General features: G+C 48.8%; 1 protein-coding gene across 7 annotated transcripts in view; it reads right to left on the bottom strand.

The window, feature by feature from the left end:
- The window catches only part of PAX7 (paired box 7), a 99,308-nt gene that overhangs the window by 17,954 nt on the left and 63,327 nt on the right, over window positions 1–18,027 (bottom strand). The gene's annotated exons all lie outside the window — the stretch shown is intronic.

The following is an 18,027-nucleotide window of genomic DNA, read 5'->3' as shown; positions in this document are numbered from 1 at the left end:
AACTCTAAGAATGAGGACAAGGGCTGAGGGTGCTGCAGATAAAATGGAGGAATGGGAATTACTAATTGATTCCTTCCCAAAATTCACCATGCACAGGCACTGAAGATGAGCTTTAAGGTCCCTTCCCAAGCCAAACCTTGGCAGGTTCTATGAACCATATGGTTCTATGATTGACTCCTTCCATAAACACAACCCCATGGCATAGTCCTTCAGACTCTCATACCCACCTCACTTCTTCCTTCTGCTTTATGAAACCCAAGTGTGCGTCACTGAGTGGTGGAGCTTTGCCAGGAGGAATATGGTCTATTGTGGAGTAAACAAATGCTAAACGATGACAAGCACCATACTGGCTGAGGAGCAAAGCAGGCTGCGGTGAGCTGCGCCTGTCACATCACTGCTCCTCCTTGGCAAATAAGTTCTAATGCACAATTGGTATTTATTAAATGACATACACCAACTGTCTCATTAAGTCAGGGCTGGAGCATAGGCCGGAAGTCTTAATCTAAAGTGTCACCAGCTATTGAAATCAGATGGTTTAGGCAGGAGCAGAGTGAAGGGAGGGAAAGAAATAGGGCCTAAAGCAGTAGGAAACAGTCACTGGTCCCAACCCACCTTTTGGGTTGCGATTTTGATGCTGGTGTGGGCACTGCGTTGAAAACTATTGTTCTGCATTTGCTTTCTGTGTGTGCACTTTGCAACTCTCCCCCTAATAAACGGTTGGGCAGGTTTCAGTGTGTTTGAAATGCAGCGTCGAAAGCAAAGGTTAATGCTGGAGATTGCATTGAATTGAAAACGCGGCCACCGGTAAATTTGGTTTGTTTAGAGTGGAAATGCTTCAACTGCTGGTAGGTGGGTGGTGGGGCTGAGAGCATGGGGAGAGGGGAGGTGGGAGCTGCTCCTCTCTGCCCACAATGAGATTTCCAAGTTTAATGACTTGGGAAGGGCACTGGATTAAAAAGCCCAAAGTGAAGCAGTGAGATGGAGAGAGAAGGGGAAAAAAATCCCACCAAAGCCCAACCGTCAGGGAGCAGAGCAAGTGAAAAATGTCAGGGCAAATTGCTCTTGACAGTGTTAATATCTGCACCTCATAGCAATAATTACATGTAAATAAATAGTGAAATAGCTCTCAGCTGGAGTCTGCACTCTGAGTGCAGATGCCACTAACAGCCAGCTGGGGACCTTTCGCTCTTCCACTGCCGCTTTCCCCCTTTGCTTCCCTTCCTCCCCCCTGTTTCATCTATGCCAGAGCTGAACAGCAATTGCTGGAGACCACAGACCTGTTCCCAGCCCTCCCCCCTTCCTCATGGCACCACGTTTGCCCCCTCTTCATATCACCCTCCCAGCCAGGGGCTGCTCTCAGGGTGCTTTTAGCCCCTTGCTGGGGGAAAACAAGCTTTACTGGAGTAGCATGCGGCTGTTGCACGAGTAAAGCTGAGGGGATGGGAATGGCGTGGCTGACTATCCTTCCAGCTCTGTGGGCTCCTAACAAATGTCAGGAGGGATGGAGCTATCTGTTTCAAGCACTGGGATTATGTTCTTATCACCAAGGTTGTCTGTATTTCAAAAGGACACCCGAGAACATACGGTTTGGCATCAGGATGCAAAATGCTTCATTTCCACAGGAGACACATCTCCCACTGCTATCAGGAGCATCCACAGAGGTTTATAAGCCTGAGCAGTGCCTCCAATCCTTGCCCAAGTACAAAATGCACTTCTACAAACCCGTATCATTCCTTCCCAGGGTATCACTACAACACAACTGCTCTGGCCCAAGCATGGTGGGCAAAAAAGCCACCTCACCAGCAGCACTGCTGGTGAAGGTGCGCTGGAATCCATTAGCACCTCTCCTGGTTCCCCAGGTAGTGCGGATCTGATGGCAGTCTAAGAAATCATGGATGACATGGAGAGGGTGAATATTAACTGACTATTCCCCATCACTTCCAGAAGGAGGCCTTGGATGAAGGCAGGAAGGATGAAATAGGAAGCAATGAAGCAGTGCTTCACTCCATGGAGTCAGCCTGTGGGACTCCTTGCCATAAGAAGCAGTGGATGTGAAGCTCTGTGGATGGAAGAGGAATCTGGATAAGTATTTGGAAGAAATATCCACTGAGGATTACCAGACAAACCACCTTTTCTTAAGGAGATCCTCTGAGCTGAAAACAGGAGAGCGCTCTGTTCTAGATCCTCATGAGGAGTCTGCCTACAGTCACTGCTGGAGACCATAAGCTCAGCTCCAAGCACTGTCACTGTCACCAAGCTCCCTGCAGCTCCAAGGGAAAAATCATCTCCCAGGCACTTGGCTGATATGGCAAAGGGAGGACTCTAAAGGACTGATATGAACATACAATGCACAGAAACACAGAGTTACTGAATAAGAAGCACTGTTACAGAGAAGGCATTTGGAGCCAGCAAAGGGCCTTGGCAAAGTCTCAGGTTCCTACCTCACTTTTAAGCAGGATAAAATCTCTGTGCCTCCATTCTTGGCCTTGGAGATAACAACCTTCCCCGTGGTACCATGAGGAGAAACACATCCCAGGATGATGAGATGCTCAGATACAATGATGAAAGTCTCAGATAAAGTTAAGCTCATTATTTTAGCCCTCTTCTCATCCACTGGCTCAACTGATCTCTGTGTGCCCTCAATTTAGCTCCCAGCCCTACAAGTCCAGGTCTAACTGTGAGCCATGGGGCTCTGCTAGAAGTCTAGCTGAGATGTGATGCTTAATCCTGAGGGAAGCTGGTGGCTACTCAGCCCCACTGCCAAAAGATGCCATGTTCATGCTGACACCACATCAGCCACTGCCTAATCTGCATCACTCCTTGGACAAACTATCAGAATAAAAATAATGATAATAATAATAATGATGATAAATGATAATGATGATTATGATGATGATGATAATAATAATAGCAACAACAACAACAACCTGCCACTAATAGGAGGGAGATGTTCCTACTGAACCCCAGCCTTATATAAGGGAGAAAAGCTTTGAGGCTTTTCCTTTTGGCTAATGAAATGCACAACAACACCCCACACTGCACTGAGCAACAAACACAGCTCCATTCTTTGGAAAACAAATATGTTCTTTAGAGCTTCCTGGTTGTCAAACACCTTTTTGTTTAGCTCAACAACTAATCCACTTATCGGAGGATAAAGCTGCCAGTGAATCACCACGATGATAAAAGCATGCACAAAATTAGCAAGAATTTGCCTATGGCTCCTGCACATTTAACAAACAGCAGCTAAGAGAAAAAATGATTCCTTTTTTTTTTTTTTTTTTTTAATAACTGAGATCCCCAGGAGAGATCCTGTCAGATAACAGCTTTTATTTGGCTTGCAGGTTTTTATTCCACTCTCTCTTCCCACATAACCCAAGCACTGAGGCTGCGAGATGCTGGGAGCTGATATGAAGCCACGGAAATTGGCACTGTTTGAATAAGCAAGAGATGGAACCAGGCAACATTTTAATAAGTTGGGGTGGGGGGTTAAGGAAGAAAAAGTAGTGTTGAGGCCCTGGCTGCTTCCTGAGGAGCTCAGCACTGCTGATGCTTTGCTGCTCGTGAGCTTGTAACACCTGAAGTGGCCTGGATTTGTCCTTCTCTGCTCTTCAGTGTGTTTTGCAGTTTTTGTGACTGTAGCCTCTCTGCATTCCTGCATGGAGGATCCATGCTAACCTTCCCCGTTCCATGGACAGGAAAATACAGAAGACAAAAGTAAGTAGTTGCCAGGGTTGGGCAACCAAGTTAATAGCAGGGGACATGAATCTCACAACTTCCAGTTCTCTGCTGCCCCAAACAGAGAATCAGAAATGGGTTTGTGTTGGAAAGGACCTTAAGATCATCCAGTTCCAACCCCTGCCACGGGCAGGGACACCTTCCACCAGAGCAGCTTGCTCCAAGCTCTGTCCAACCTGGCTTTGAACACTGCCAGGGATTAAATCACTTTCCTTCTCTTGAGCTCTTCCACTGACACCTTTGGCACATCCTTGCAGCATTAATGCAGCATTAACTGGGTAAATGGGATTTACCTACTCTCTGAAATTCACTCAGCCATTTAAACCTTGGGAATTTCCCCAGCTCAGATGTTTGCAGAGATGTTCTGGTGAGATTTCTGGACACCGCTACACACCTGTGTGTGTGAAAGAGGGAATGAGGAAGAAGGAAGGAGAACTCCTTGGATCTGGACTCTTGCAAAAGACTTGTTCCAGTAAGGACTAAATAAATCCCTCCATGGCCCATGGTGTCAACAGAGAATGATTCAGTTTGTCTGAGGCCTGTCTCTGCACTTGTCACATGGAGCATGTCAGATGACTGAGCTCTTAATGGAATGAATTTGGGTGATGTTCTCTCTTTAAATGACAACAGTCTGAAAGGGAGAATCACCACGGTGTGACTGTGCTGCCTTGAGGATGACCAATATCATGCTACCATAGCCATTACTGGTCAGGAACCAGCACAAGCTGACTGAGGCACCTGCCAGCAGCCAGACCTTATACCACACAGAGCTCATAAACCTCTTCAGTGCCCACCTCAAAAGGCTCAGTTCAGCTCAGATGATGAGGAAGCTCCCTTGATCCCAAATCCTTATTTTCCTGCACCGTATCAATCTCAGCTGGACATTTAGCTGCAGATTAGCAAGAAGATAGAGCTCAAACCAACACCATAGCAGCCAAACTGGGAGAACTGGGGCTTTGAAGGTTTCTGCCTGTACTTTCCAAGCACACATCTTTACTCAAAAGTACTGCCACCACGATGAGTGCTGGAGGTGAAGATCTGCAACTGCTTCAGGCCACACTCCCATTGCAAGAGAATGGAGAGAACTTAATGCCTTCCACTCTTCTCCTTTTCCCTGCCTTAACTGTGCCTAGGCTTGAACAGGACCACAACACATGATGATGGGAGCATTTAGGGGAGCTGGGAATTAATCAAGAGGCACCCACCTGTCAGGCTGGTATCTGGAACTAAATGGAAACACTTGCTAGTGCTTGACCTCCTGCCCTCCAGACAAGCCTGCAGCTCTCCAGTGGTTTGAGAAAGCCTCTTGCAGGGACTGCAGCTCAGAGACCCCGGGAGGAATAAAGCACAGGCAGGGACAGCCACAGGAGCTGGGTTAGGAGGGGAAGGAGGAAGAGGCTGTAGCTGGTGGGGAAGGTGGGAGGGCTGGCAATCACCTGGGAGAAGGTGGCTGGAGAGCTGGTGTCATGACATGGATGCGATGGGAAACAGACCAAGAGCAAGAGCTGGCTGAGGCTCAGTGCCTCAGGTAGAAGAGGCTGGATAGAAGAAGACACTGAAGATATTTAGAGGTAAATATCTGGCACAGGTTGCCCAAAGAAGTGGGGAATGCCCCATCCCTGGCAGTGTTCAAGGCCAGGCTGGACAGAGCCTTGGGCAACATGGTCTAGTGTGAGGCATCTCTGTCCATGGCAGGGGGTTGGAACTGGATGATCTTAAGGTCCTTTCCAACCCAAACCATTCTGTGTTTCCATGACTTTCTATATATCCCCTGGATGGAGTTTGTGTTGGGTGAGATATATTTGATACATCAGTGTGTGGGTGAGATATATTTGATACATCAGTCCAGCACGTTTCAGTGTTAAATCAGCCTTTCTTGTCGTTAATGGAGGCCAAAACTCTGTGCTGATGCCTGTTCAAACAGTAAAACCTAAGGCAGTGCTCACTCTGCTGAACAGCAGAAGAAAGCCCTGCATGCATGCCAAGGGATTTTGAAATACCAGTCTCAAAGGATGGGATTAAGATCTTAATTTGTAAAGAGATGTGGGGCACTTCTCTTTAAAATGCATGAACAGATTCTCAGGTGATGGAAAATGGCTCGGCCACTCTGGTAGCACTGACCTCAGACCCAGCTGATGTGACCAGAAAGAAGCCACCCTAATTCTGACTTTCATATGTTCGGATTCAGGACTTTTGGGGTGTCTGTGTAAGAAGGTAAAGGACAAATACTTCAGGAAAAGCACCCCTCTGCACCTGCCTGGATACTGAGAATAGTATAGAACAAGATCTGAACCAACAGTGCAAAGGGGTTGGGACATCCTCTGCCAGCAGCAGCATCCTGTAAGCTCCCATATTTAACAAGTGAAAGTCAGTCTGCCCATAGGAAAGAATCTGATGTTTCCAACAGGTATCTGTAACCCCTGCTTTCTCCTCATCTGAACTAGAACCATCTCCTTTCCTTGGCACCAGAAGTCACTCAAGCACTGAAGTTACTGAGACCGGTAAGCGCTGCCTGTAAGAAAGCTGAATACTGGGGGTTCAGTTGCACCAATGGCCCCTGGATCTATAGGGTATGGATTTTACCCTAGAAACCTACTGAAGCTGGAACACAGACCCTAAAATTCTTTGTATGAAAGATGCCACTTTATAGATGGGTGTAGAAATGAGGCAGGGAAAGGGGAATGGGCATTCATGGGAGCTGGGCAAAGACTGAGAGCTAAGGAAGCAGCTCAGAGTGAGGAATTTGGTTGCTGTCTGTGTTTTGAGCCTGTGGCCTCTAGATGGAACACAACTGGTTGCACAGAAACTAAGCAAACATTTCCTGCACCTAGTCCCTGCTTTTTCTTCTTCACTGCTCCAAGCAGCAATGACTAAAAGCTCCAGGGAGAGCTCAAAGCCTCTGGTGCTGTGCAAAAATGGGGCTGAACCACATTCCCTTGGGATAAAAACCTGGCACTACAGACTGTGCAGTAAGCAATGCTTTTATGGAGTCTTATGTAGGGAACAGAGCATGGATCTAGCCAAGGATGCAAAAATGTCTGGGACACAGCAGGTAGCTAAGCTGAATGCCTGACGAATACTCACCCTGTCTGGCACTGAAACCACCTTGCTCCTGGGAGAGCAGGAAGCACTGTGAAAACACATCATGAACCATACATGGTTCCTTCCTTTAGAAGCAGGTAGAACCATGTCCCTTTTCCACTGCAGGACGAGTGACCACCTCCAGCCTCTCTCTGCTGCATCCCTCACCTTCTCTCCCCACTGCTGCTCAGTCTCAGGGGGCCCTGTGCTCCCTCAAAGAGCGGTTCAGCCTCCGCACCAATTCCTTCTTGCTGCAGCATGAGTCCCATGGCAGAAGCTGATGTCCACTGGGGTAGCTCCTGTGCTGGAGCGGGGCACAGAGATGCTATTAGCAGTGTGCGTGGCCCAGGGCTTCATTAGAGCTGATGGATCCACGCTCCCAACAGAGCTGCTGAATCAAGTGTTGGCTTTTAGGGTCGGGAAGACCTCATGTGGCTCCTAATTCGGGGCTGGATTTGTGCTCAGCTGCACACTCTAATCGCTAATGAAAGGTTTTGCCATCATCCTGCAGCAGCTGTTGGTGTCCTACAGGTCCATCCCCAAAGCAACACTGTGCCGAGGCAGAGCCACCGTTTGGAAAGTCCATTGGATGGGCAGCATCCAACCCCCTCCCCAATACACCCGGGGCTTTCTTTCCTCCTCAACACCACACAAAGCTCTACTTTGCACCACCTCTTCTTCTCCCCTCCTTGCAGTCAGCCCCTAAAGATTGGGTTGGGTTTTTTTTTTTTGCCTTTTCTCCTCTTTTTGCTTGCTTTTCTTCCTTTCTGTTGAACAAAACCCTGTGATTCCGTGCCTCCTGAGCCTCGGCGCCTGGGCTCGGCGTCGGGATCAGCTGGAGCAGCTTAGGAGCCTCGTCTCCTCGGATTTAGACTGAAATTTTGATTTTCTGCCCTGCTCAGATAATGTGGAAATCCTGTTCCCCGATATTTACTGTTTATCAGCGCAGCACAGTGCGGTTCTGGGGGGGAAGGGAATCTCTTCCTCTCCCTGGGTCCCCCCTCGATCCTCTCCACCCCCCAGCCTGCATGCTAATGGAGTTGGATTTGGGAGCAAAGCCACCACAATAGCTTAATTACAGGGAGTGGAGGGAAGAACAACTCCTTGGCAAAGAGGCTAGGATGAACTCTGATCCCTGTCCTCATCACCTGCACCAGACAGAGCACAGGGCTGCTCCCTCACCCTAAGCCAACAACCCCTCTCTAGACCCATTCCTAAGCCAAGCTTTGTCACCACAGGCAGACCCCAAGCCCCCTCCAGCTTTACAAAGCTAAGGATGGCAAAGTGCAGGAGCACACTGAGCCACGCCACATCTGCCTTCCCCCAGCTCCTCACCTGAATGAAGTGGTCCAAGTATCTCCAAGCCAGGTTGCCCTCAGCATCACAGTCTATGAGGCCACCTCCCCGTCCCTTTTGCATTGTCCTGTTTGTGTCTGGGGACCCTCCTGAGAGCCCAGCTGCAAACACAGTCCCCTTCCAAGGTGTGTATCCTGCTCCTCCATGCGCCAACACACACACCAAGCCTTGCCTCTTCCAGTGAGCATTAGTGCCACTGAGCCCTTGCAAACTCATACTCACAAGCAACCCAAAGGCAAGAAGGGGGGGAACACTTCCCTGCGTGACATGAACTAGGCAAGAGAAATAAAACAATAATAAGACAATCTGGGGCTCAGCAGCAGGGGAACAGCTCTAAGGACCACGTAAGTGCATAATGCCCTGTTATTAATGAAGCCTGCTGCAAGGATTGGTTATTGTCAGATAACACACAGGGCTTTCTCTCCCCACCAGCCCCTCGTGGGGAAGGAAGGCATCTCCCTGTGATTGGGATTGAGCTGAATAATGTCCCAGCCACCTGCAAGTGCACCAGGCTTTCTCTGCAACTGCATAATTTGAGGCAGCACTGGGGTAAGGCGGCAGCATGGAGAGAGGAGGGAAAGGAAAATGGGGAAAGGATGGTTTTTAAGGCAAAAAGAGGGGGGAGAGGAATGGAAAGGGAGACAGGAAACACGATAAGGCTCAGGCAGGCGCTCTCTGCTCGGCTGTTCTCTGTGCAGCTTGCCTGTTGGCTGGCTCCTCTGGTTTAAAGTGACTCGGCTTCTTATGGAAACGGAGAGGCGGTATTAAAAAGGGGGAAAAAAAAGAAAACCAAGACACAGAGCGCTTCCTTATCTCATGGAGACAGTTGTCAGGAATCACTTTGACTGAGTCGTTTTGTCTCCATGCTTTTTTTCGCTGTCAAGCAGGCCTCAGGACATGGATCAAAGGAGAGGCGCCGAGCGCTCGCTGCAACTTCTGATCCCTTCTCGGTACAGACGCACGAGTGGCAGACAGCTCTCCTCCACATCAAATGGAAGGAGAGAGGAGAGGGAGAACGAAGGGAAGGGAGAGGGAGAAGCAAAGCTGGGAGGGACACACAGAGAGAGGAGCTCTCGCTGCTGCTCCACATCTCAGGGGAAAGACAGAGAGCAGCAGCTTTTACTCTCCCTCTTCCCCAGTCCCCATCAGGAGCATCCCCGCAAAGGGAGGTGTGGGGCACGCAGCAGTGCAGGTATCTCCCTCAGTCTTGCAGATAAGCTCCCCACAGGACCTGCCTCAACCCAGGCTTGGCTCCGCACCTCAGTGGGTCCCAGACCAAGCAGTGCACTGAAGCAAGAGTCACGGTGAGAGCTCCCACTGCGTGGGCCACTCTGACATCCCTGTTTCAGCTCTGCGCTGCCTTGGTGGGTAAATTTCACCCCAAGCCCCTCCATGTCAGTCTTGCCTCTTCCCCTTCAATCTCTCAAAGCAGCCCTTGTGATTCTCCTGTACATGCTTGGCAAGCAGCTCCCCACCCTTTCCCCTATGTGGCTCACGACTCCCTTTCAGGTACTTATTCCCTGAAATAAGATCCCCCTCATCTCCAAACTGGATAGGCTTAAGGGCTGACTCCAGCTTACTGCGGCGAGCTAAGACCCTCTGCACCTTTGATCAATTTACTGCTCACCCAGCCCAGACCCTGCCAGGATTTCTGATCTTCAGCCCCTGCTGTAAATTGATCTCCTGCACGCCTGTCTGATGGAGGCAGGAACCAGCACCCTGCAGCAGGAGGAACCTCAGTGTGCGAGGTGGAAACCCCCACATGGCACGCACCCCACAACCTGATAGGCCCCCATTATTCATCTGTTGCACACACAGCCCTATCTCCTATTCTTTGCACTTTCCACTCTCCCCATACACTACAGAAGCCCCTGCACAGCTCTGTAACCCCAATCTGCTAAAGCACCTATAGCAAAGTCAGGTACTGTTCCCCCTCTCACACCTGGACAACCAGCAAGATGATAGCACTGCAAGCTGAAGCAATACCCCAACACCTATCTCACACATCTCTTTAGGGTATGTTTCCCCCATAAGCCTCTCCTGGTGCTTCAGGACATAAAAGACCTTGTGGGCAGCCCTCCAGGATGCTCCACAGCCCCCAGAGTCCTCCTTGTCCTCTCAGCCCCAAATGTCCTGCTTGCAACCTTTGCCCCAGGATGCTGCGACCCATCTGCCAGTAATCCCAGTGACTGGGTGGCTTTGGGATGGGAGCAATGTGGGTTTCCTGCATTGTTAGCACCCATACATGGTAAAGCAAACAGAAAATAAGCCATACTAAACAATGACCCCTTTCAAAATTGTATCTGTCAGCTCTGAAGGTCACAGCATATCCACCTGGCATGGCACTAATACACAATCCTGTATCCATCTTCAGTGCGTAGTGTTTTCCTGAGCTGGGACAGGTTTGAGGCTCACAAGGAGACCAGTGGACCTGCGTACACCTGCAACACATGGTCCCACCTCCTATCCCAGCGTAGTATCTCTGCTGTTCTGTCACAGCCACCGAACTGAACCCTCATTCCACAACCTCTCTTTGTGGAACAAAAGAAGGGGGCAGGTTTGGGTTAGTGCCTGATCCACCGCCAAGTATGTTGCTGTAGATTTTTCCTGCCAGAGATGGCTTTTCCCAGCCAGGGCACAGCTGGAGCACAGCTGTTCCACCCTTCCTAGATGTTAATAGGCACACACAATGCATGGGCACACACACTGGTGTGCACACACACAACGCGCACGCAGGACACTGATGCCCTTGTGCACACAGGCGTGCGAGAGCACGCGCGCATGCCCCTGCCTCTGAGTCCTAATTATTCCTTTCATTGCATTCCTTCCTTTTAAGCTTCCCCTCTATCTCACATCCCTCATTCCAGGGCTTTCCCTGCTGTGGTCCCTTGATTCCTCTTGCAGCTCAGCACCAGCTCCCTGGGTTATTGCAGCTCCTCAAGCCAGGCAGCGGAACACTGAATGCCAGCGGTGGCTCAGCAGTGCCCATCACCAGGCTGGCTGCTGGCTCTCCTCTGCTCTATCTGCCCTGCCTGCCTTGTCTCGAGTTCCCTTCTTAATCATAAAGCATTTGAAATCCTGCATTTGAATTCTCCAAATCTCCTGGTCAGGTCCTTACCCTCCCTGGTGTGGAAAAGAGACAGGACCCAGGGGAGAGGTGTTTCAGCACAGCTGAAAGCTGCACCAGTCCTGTCTGGATTTCCATAGGAAAGACATTCCCTGCCATGCCTGTTCCACCCACCCTGCTTTGGCTGTGCTCCCACCATTCTGGGAGCAAGCAGTGGGGTCTGGGAAGGGATATTTGAAAATTTATGGATACAGATTTCTATGTCTTAGCCCTGGGTGCCTTAAAGACCTGCTCCCTGCCCCGATGTCTGGGGGCTTATCAGGCACTCTCACACCTCCCTGCATTTCTTCTTCCTGCTGTCATTGGTTTTGTCATTCTCCTTAGCTTTTTGCCTCTATCTCTTCTCCTACTTTCTCTTTATTCCCTTTTCTCCCAGTACTTCTGACAGCCGAGTTTACAAAGAGCCACAGTTTACAGTGCCACGGGGGCTGATCCTGGACCCACTGAAGCTGATGACAAAGTTCCTATTGAATTCAAGGTTCAGGAACCAACTCTTTGCTCTGAAATCCTTCAGTGTTTCTAATATTTTCAATCCACACAGAGAAGAATGTGTGGAGTGGAAATCATGTGGGAATCAACACAATCAATGCCACGCAGAGCGTAAGAGTTTGGGTTAAAGTAGTAAGATGCTGCCTTGTTTGCTTCTGATCAGCCTTCAGTGGGACCAGAGCATCCAAATCACTCAAGGAAGCTCATGAAACCTCGAGAATGACATCAAGTGAGGTGGACCCTCAGATATGAATTTCCCCCTTCCCACCCTACAGAACAGAAACAATCACTAGGAATCAGGCAAATAAATACCTATCTCTTTTCACACGAGAAAAATGCTCTGTTCTCCCCTCTTCGCCTTGCTGGGAGCAGAGGCGTGTAACTGACAAGAGCAGATGGGCTTTGTTTGGTTAAACAGGGGGGAAAAAAGGAAGAAATTTAGTGGAAAAAACTCCCAGCTTTCCTGGGACACACGTAGGTTAAAAGTTGAGAGACACGGAGCTGCATTTGACACCCAGCTAAGGGAAAACGCCAACGCAGACGCAGCAGAGCCAGTTGCTCCCAGAGAGAAACCTGGAGCTCCCATGCCCCCACTCCATCCCCTTGGCAAAGAAAGGGCATGGATTTTAGCATGTGTTTACCTCCTTCTCCAAAAATCCTGCCTGGAATCTGCCCCAAGGTCGTGGGGAGGCTGAAGAGAAAAGGAACAGGGATAAAATTGGCTTGGAAAAGGGATAAATGTGGCTTGGAAAAGGGACATCAGCCACTTTCTGAAGGGCAGACACTTCAGTTGAGGGAATCGTGGTCCTCTAGAGAGATGGGGCTGCAGGGGGAATGTGGAGGAGGCAGCAGTGGGGGAAGAGGGCAGAGACCATATGATAAAAACCTGGAGTGGAAAAGGAGGGTAGGAGAAAGGGGAAGGAGTGATGGAAAAGGGAGGAAAAGAACCCAGGAGACAAGGTTAAAGAAAACGCCTCGTGTGAGGTGGCACCCGAGAGCGTCAGGGGTTAAAGAACATTAGAAGAACATGTTCCTACACAAAGATAAGCCGGAGAAATGAATCCTTATCCATCCAAACCCAACCCTTTCGAATCTGAGCGAGAGAAGGGTCTCCTTTCAGGGAAACAGGGAATCCTTAATGCTTCCTCCCTCAGCAACTGTAATGCCAGGATGTTCCCAATCTGCTTTGAGGGATGGAAAGATTAAGAATAATAAAAAAATTGCAATAAAATATGTGTGAACGAGGGGGTAATTGTGGACAAATGCAGCATTCAAATTCATTTTTCAGCTCTTTTACACACCATTTCAATCTTATTTTCTGCTTGTTAATGAGATCTTGTTGGTTGGGGTGGGCACGGCTGCCCAGTATCGCTTGGGTAATTGCACATAATTTTCTCTCTACTAGTGATTTGCATCAGATTCCTTTTTTTTTTCCCTAATTCTTTGCTATTTAAACCCCCTCCTCCTTTTCTCTCTCCTTTCCCCCCACCCTCCAAATCTCATCCTCTCTCTCCTCCCCCTTTCTTCCCCTCCCCTTCTCCTGGCCCAGCAAGACTCATTTTGAATGCTTATTATAGGCACAGTGTCTCCAACGAGAAAAAAAGAAGGGAAGAAAAGGAAGCAGACAGAAGGGATCCATGTCACTGATGGAGGAGGCGCTGTCTCACTGGAGCCAGGCATCGGGATGCTGCTCCCCTCTGGCCAGCTAACATCGTGTCCTTCCCAAGTGCCAGCTTTCCCCCGCAAAACCAGGGCTCAGCTGGCTCTTCTGCTCCTGCCAGGATCAGTGTGCTCCTGACAGGGATTCAGATGATCTCCAATCCCAGCCCAGTGAGGCTGAGGAAAACATTAGCCTGGACAGTGGAGGGATGATGTCAGGAGAAGCAAAACTCTGCTGTGGCTATGGAGATTATGAAGGTCCCTGACTTTAGAGTGGGAATTTGTGGGCAGAGCCTGGCCTGTGCCTCAAGTGTTGCTCCAGAAACACAGTCAAGAAATGGTGATAAACCCAGAGAGGGTTTAAAATCTGACCTCAGATACTGCCATTACACTGGGAATGAATTTGCTGAAGGAGCAAAAAAAGCCACCGAAAGCCCTAAAAAAATTAAAGCAACAAATATGAGATGGTGAACAAGTTTCTCTTGGCTTTTCCTATTCCTGGAATTGTCTTAATCTCTGGGTGATCCTGTGGGTTTGTTAAAAGATTCAGAAGTCTCAGAAATAACATGTTCTGAGAGTACAGGAAACTCCTGACTCTTAACTATACCTCAATGTGTTCTCCAGCCACACAGGGGCCACCTAAAACAAAGTAAGGACCTTTTCCTTTTGAATGACCCCCTGTAAGACCCCAACATGCTGCAGTGAATGGTCAGATATGTTTAAGATACAGACCTGGATCTAAAAGGGCAGCAGAAATTTGAGTGGACAACATCCTACGAACATGAAGACATTTTAAAAGGCAGAAGAGACGGGCTTAGACAGGAAAGGAGAATGCACTGTGGCCCAACTTCTTTCCTCTTTGGAAAGCACCCAGGGCATCTCCCATCATTATAATGGCAGAGAAGCAGTCATATGTGGCCCTCACTTACTGCTTAATTTCCTCCCACCTCATCCCATGCTGTAGCATCTACATTCCTTGAAGGAATGTCAGATGCTGATCAAGATGTCACTGGGCTTGATACTGAGTTTACCATTACACTGAGCTATTTGTCACCAGCCTTATCCCAGCCATGGTGAAGGGTGATACTCACTAGCACAGGTCTGAAATTCATAAATGGATGCAGACTTTGCTCTCTCTGCTAGTGGGAAGCATGACCTGGCTAAGGACATCTTGGTGCCTGGCCTTGTTCTAGTTGAGGCTGATAGGTGTTCTCAGATAAATGGAAGATGATTCCTCTGTAGGATGAAAATGACTTGAAAACATTTACAACGGATTTATGAAATCCCACACCCCTGGGTTATAAACCACTCTTGTGAGAAATGATGAGACAGGAGCTCCAGGGCCAGAAATCACACTCTGTATGACTGCTAACTGGTTACTCACTCTTCAGATTTAACTTCACTTTCGGTCTTTATACCCTTGCTAACTCTTGGCACAGGCATTAACACCAGTCTGGAGGCAGTTACAAGCCACTGAGTCAGCCCAGCTGAATCTGTGACAGCTGCTGCTAACCCACACAGCCTTGGGGAGCGATGGGGACCTCGTTGCCGCATGTTCTGGTTCCAACCCACTTGCTGATGATCCATGACTGCTGCAGCCACCCAGAGCATCCTGACAGATGGAAGGTGACTCATCTGGCAGCAGCTGGCCAGCCTGGGAAGCTGGCTGTCTCCAACAGGCAATGCTTAGAGCAAGATTTCTATCTTACAAAGGCTCTCCCAGCACAAAACCAGCACTAATCAGTGCTTGGGTCACCCTGAGGGCTCTCACTGAGGTCTAGGAAGGAGTATGACATGAGAGATCATGCTTGATAGTGGTTTAAGCACATAGGACTATCCTTTTCATAGCCAAGTTGGTGTTCTCATATGAAGCATCACAAAAACCATCAACATGGGATGAAGCAACTGGGGACAAAAGTTCCCTGTTTCCCTCTCCTTCCTCGACAGTCTCAGGTCTGGAACAGAGGCAGAATGGCCTCTACACTAGGGAAACTGCATGGGAATCGCTTTGGGGACCCAGCAGCAGAGCAGAACAGGCACAAGGCTTTGTGTGCTCCAGGCTGGAACCCAAGCAAGAAATGTGGCCCTTTCCCACGCGAAGGCTGGGCACAACTTGCAGGAATCTGTCAGGAGGGGGGGCACTGAAGTGCGTGTGCGTGGGGGGGGACGGAGCCCGCAGTGGCCAGACGTAATCCCCTTCTCTCTGTTGTGAGAATGGAAATACCACGCTTCCCCTCTAGAATTTCAGCTGCCAGCACCGAGCCCGTCTGGTGCTTTCTGGCTGGGACACCCAATCCGCGGTAACTGGATAGCGAGCGGCAGCAAATGCTGGGAGCTCTGGGCCAGGCTGGCCCCCACCTCCTTGTCTAAACTGCAAAGAAATGTCCCTCCTGCTGCTGCTGAGGGCTGAAACCAGAGAACTGTCTGTTTGCAGCTCAGACAAATTGCCATCATTTTAAGTTGCCAATTGTTGTCTATCTCCTGAACTCACTCCTTCCCTGTAGTTAATGTTTACCCCTGCGGAGAGCAACCAGATGCCACCGATAACTGCACAGGAGGATGAGAGGGTTGAGGCACAAGAGGGTTTACCTGTAATGCTGTGGGACAGCTGAATTATGCAGAGCAAGCTGCTCTAATAGAAGGTGTCCCTGCCCATGGCAGGGGCTGGAACTGGATGAGCTTTAAGGTCCCTTCGAACCCAAACCAGTCTGGGATTCTATGATAAATCACACAGAGCATCCCATACTGAAACCTCACGAAGCTTTTACCCACCCTGCTCCATATAAGAGGACATTTCTATGAGTTCTCATTCATGCTGTTTGGAGTATGTCTTGCATCCTTCCACTAGGAACAGCAGAGGATTTAGGCAGGAAGGGAGCAGATAAGTAAATATAAAGCAGTCATAAAATAACCTGGGTTAGCCTTTCTATGCACAAAAGAAATGGAAGAATTTATATGCTGATGTCTTGGCCCTCACATGATTAAATACATTAGGAAAGTAGGAACCTCCTCTTCTTGGGGGTGCAAAGCTTTCTTTTCTTCGGGACTGCCAGATAATGCATCTTCTCTTTCCCGTACAAAGGGCTTATTGGATCAGGACTCACCTTCCCCTAGCCTGTGCCTGGGGCAGGGTAATTTGGGATAGGGATAAGCATAGATACAGCACTGGTTTGGCCATTTCAATGAGCCTCTGATTTAGTGAGCAGAACTAGTAAGAAGATGATGAAGCTACAGAAATGGAAATTGCATGATAGACCTGTGTATGCCTAATGCTTGTGCAGCTTATCACGTGGATCTCACCCTTACTCTGTGGAGCTAAATTCACCTGTGATAATCTGAATTAATCACATGCCCTGGACCATCTAACCTGCAGCCTGCCTTTGAATTCCATACTGTCTGCTCCTCTCCTCAACCCAGTGCTATTAGAAAGCCCTTGTCAGAAAGATGTCCCCCTATTTCCCACACAAATGATGCTGGTTGAGGCAACATTCAGCCTCATGCCAGCCACCCTTTTTACATTTTCCATCTCATGAGCATTCAAAGCTAAAAGTGGGGGGTTTATACCATTTCAGAGAAGCTGCAAAATTTCCCTCTTTCCATTGACACTCAATGTCTGTTTTCACACTTGACAGATTAGAAGTTATTGGACCTTAAAATCTATCTATCTCTCTAATGTCCCCATTTATTGGACTCCTCTCTCAGCAGTTGTAGGCTTTTCATTTCAGATGCCTACCTAATTTCTCCTTGTAGTTTCATATTATTTTGCCCTTCCTGTCTTAAACAGTGTTACCAGCCACACTGAAACAACTGCTATAGTGCACTTCACATGTCTCTGTATTTCACAAGTGACTGAGGACAAAAGTGAAATGTCTTTGGTACCTCTCCAGGACGGCAGGCACAACGTGAATGCAAGTCCTGGCTGTTAATTTTCAGGATACAGATTACAGCAAGTAAACCAAAGAGAAGGGTTAAGGCTCTATCTAATGAGGTGACAGAAAACTGTTATATCCTGGGATCTCCACTGACTTCAGTGCACAAGCTGAGAATGGAAGTCTGCTTCCACAGCACACACATAGCACAAGCTCTGCTCTCTCTAGACCAGCTGGTGACAGAGGCTTTAACCTCTCTACACTGCTGAGGTGTGCTTCTCTGTCACACCAGCTCCCAAAAGCCACAGAGATACCTGGCAGAAGGTGGATCAAACCTGGGACCGGGCACTTCAAGAGGTGGCTGCACTGAGGCTTGGAGCACAGAGGCCAGAGTCAGCTCATGGGTGCCCCATTCTGAGCTCAGGCAGGGGTTTTAAAATCAAGGATGTGCTTTATCTTTCCTCCTTTAAAGCTTACCTGCACCTCTTAGTGTGACCTTGTGGAAAGCATTAGCAGAACTGTTTGCATGGCAGTTAAGTTTCTCAAGGCTAAATCCCAGATCTACATCCCTGTGTTTTGAGTAAGCTCAGATCCATAGAGCTTTCATACTCCAACCAGACTTGGACAACCTGGCTTCAGCTAATCTCTAAATCAGTCACCCACAAATCATGGACTACTTCTAAAGAGAGCCTGAAGAAAGCACCTAAGAAC

This window comes from Pezoporus wallicus, unplaced genomic scaffold (genome assembly GCF_028554395.1).
Source record: "Pezoporus wallicus isolate ANWC-B61680 ecotype Strahan unplaced genomic scaffold, APGP_CSIRO_Pwel_v1 contig_14547, whole genome shotgun sequence".
Taxonomy (NCBI): Eukaryota; Metazoa; Chordata; class Aves; order Psittaciformes; family Psittacidae; genus Pezoporus; species Pezoporus wallicus.
This window is presented reverse-complemented; position numbering and strand designations above follow the sequence as displayed.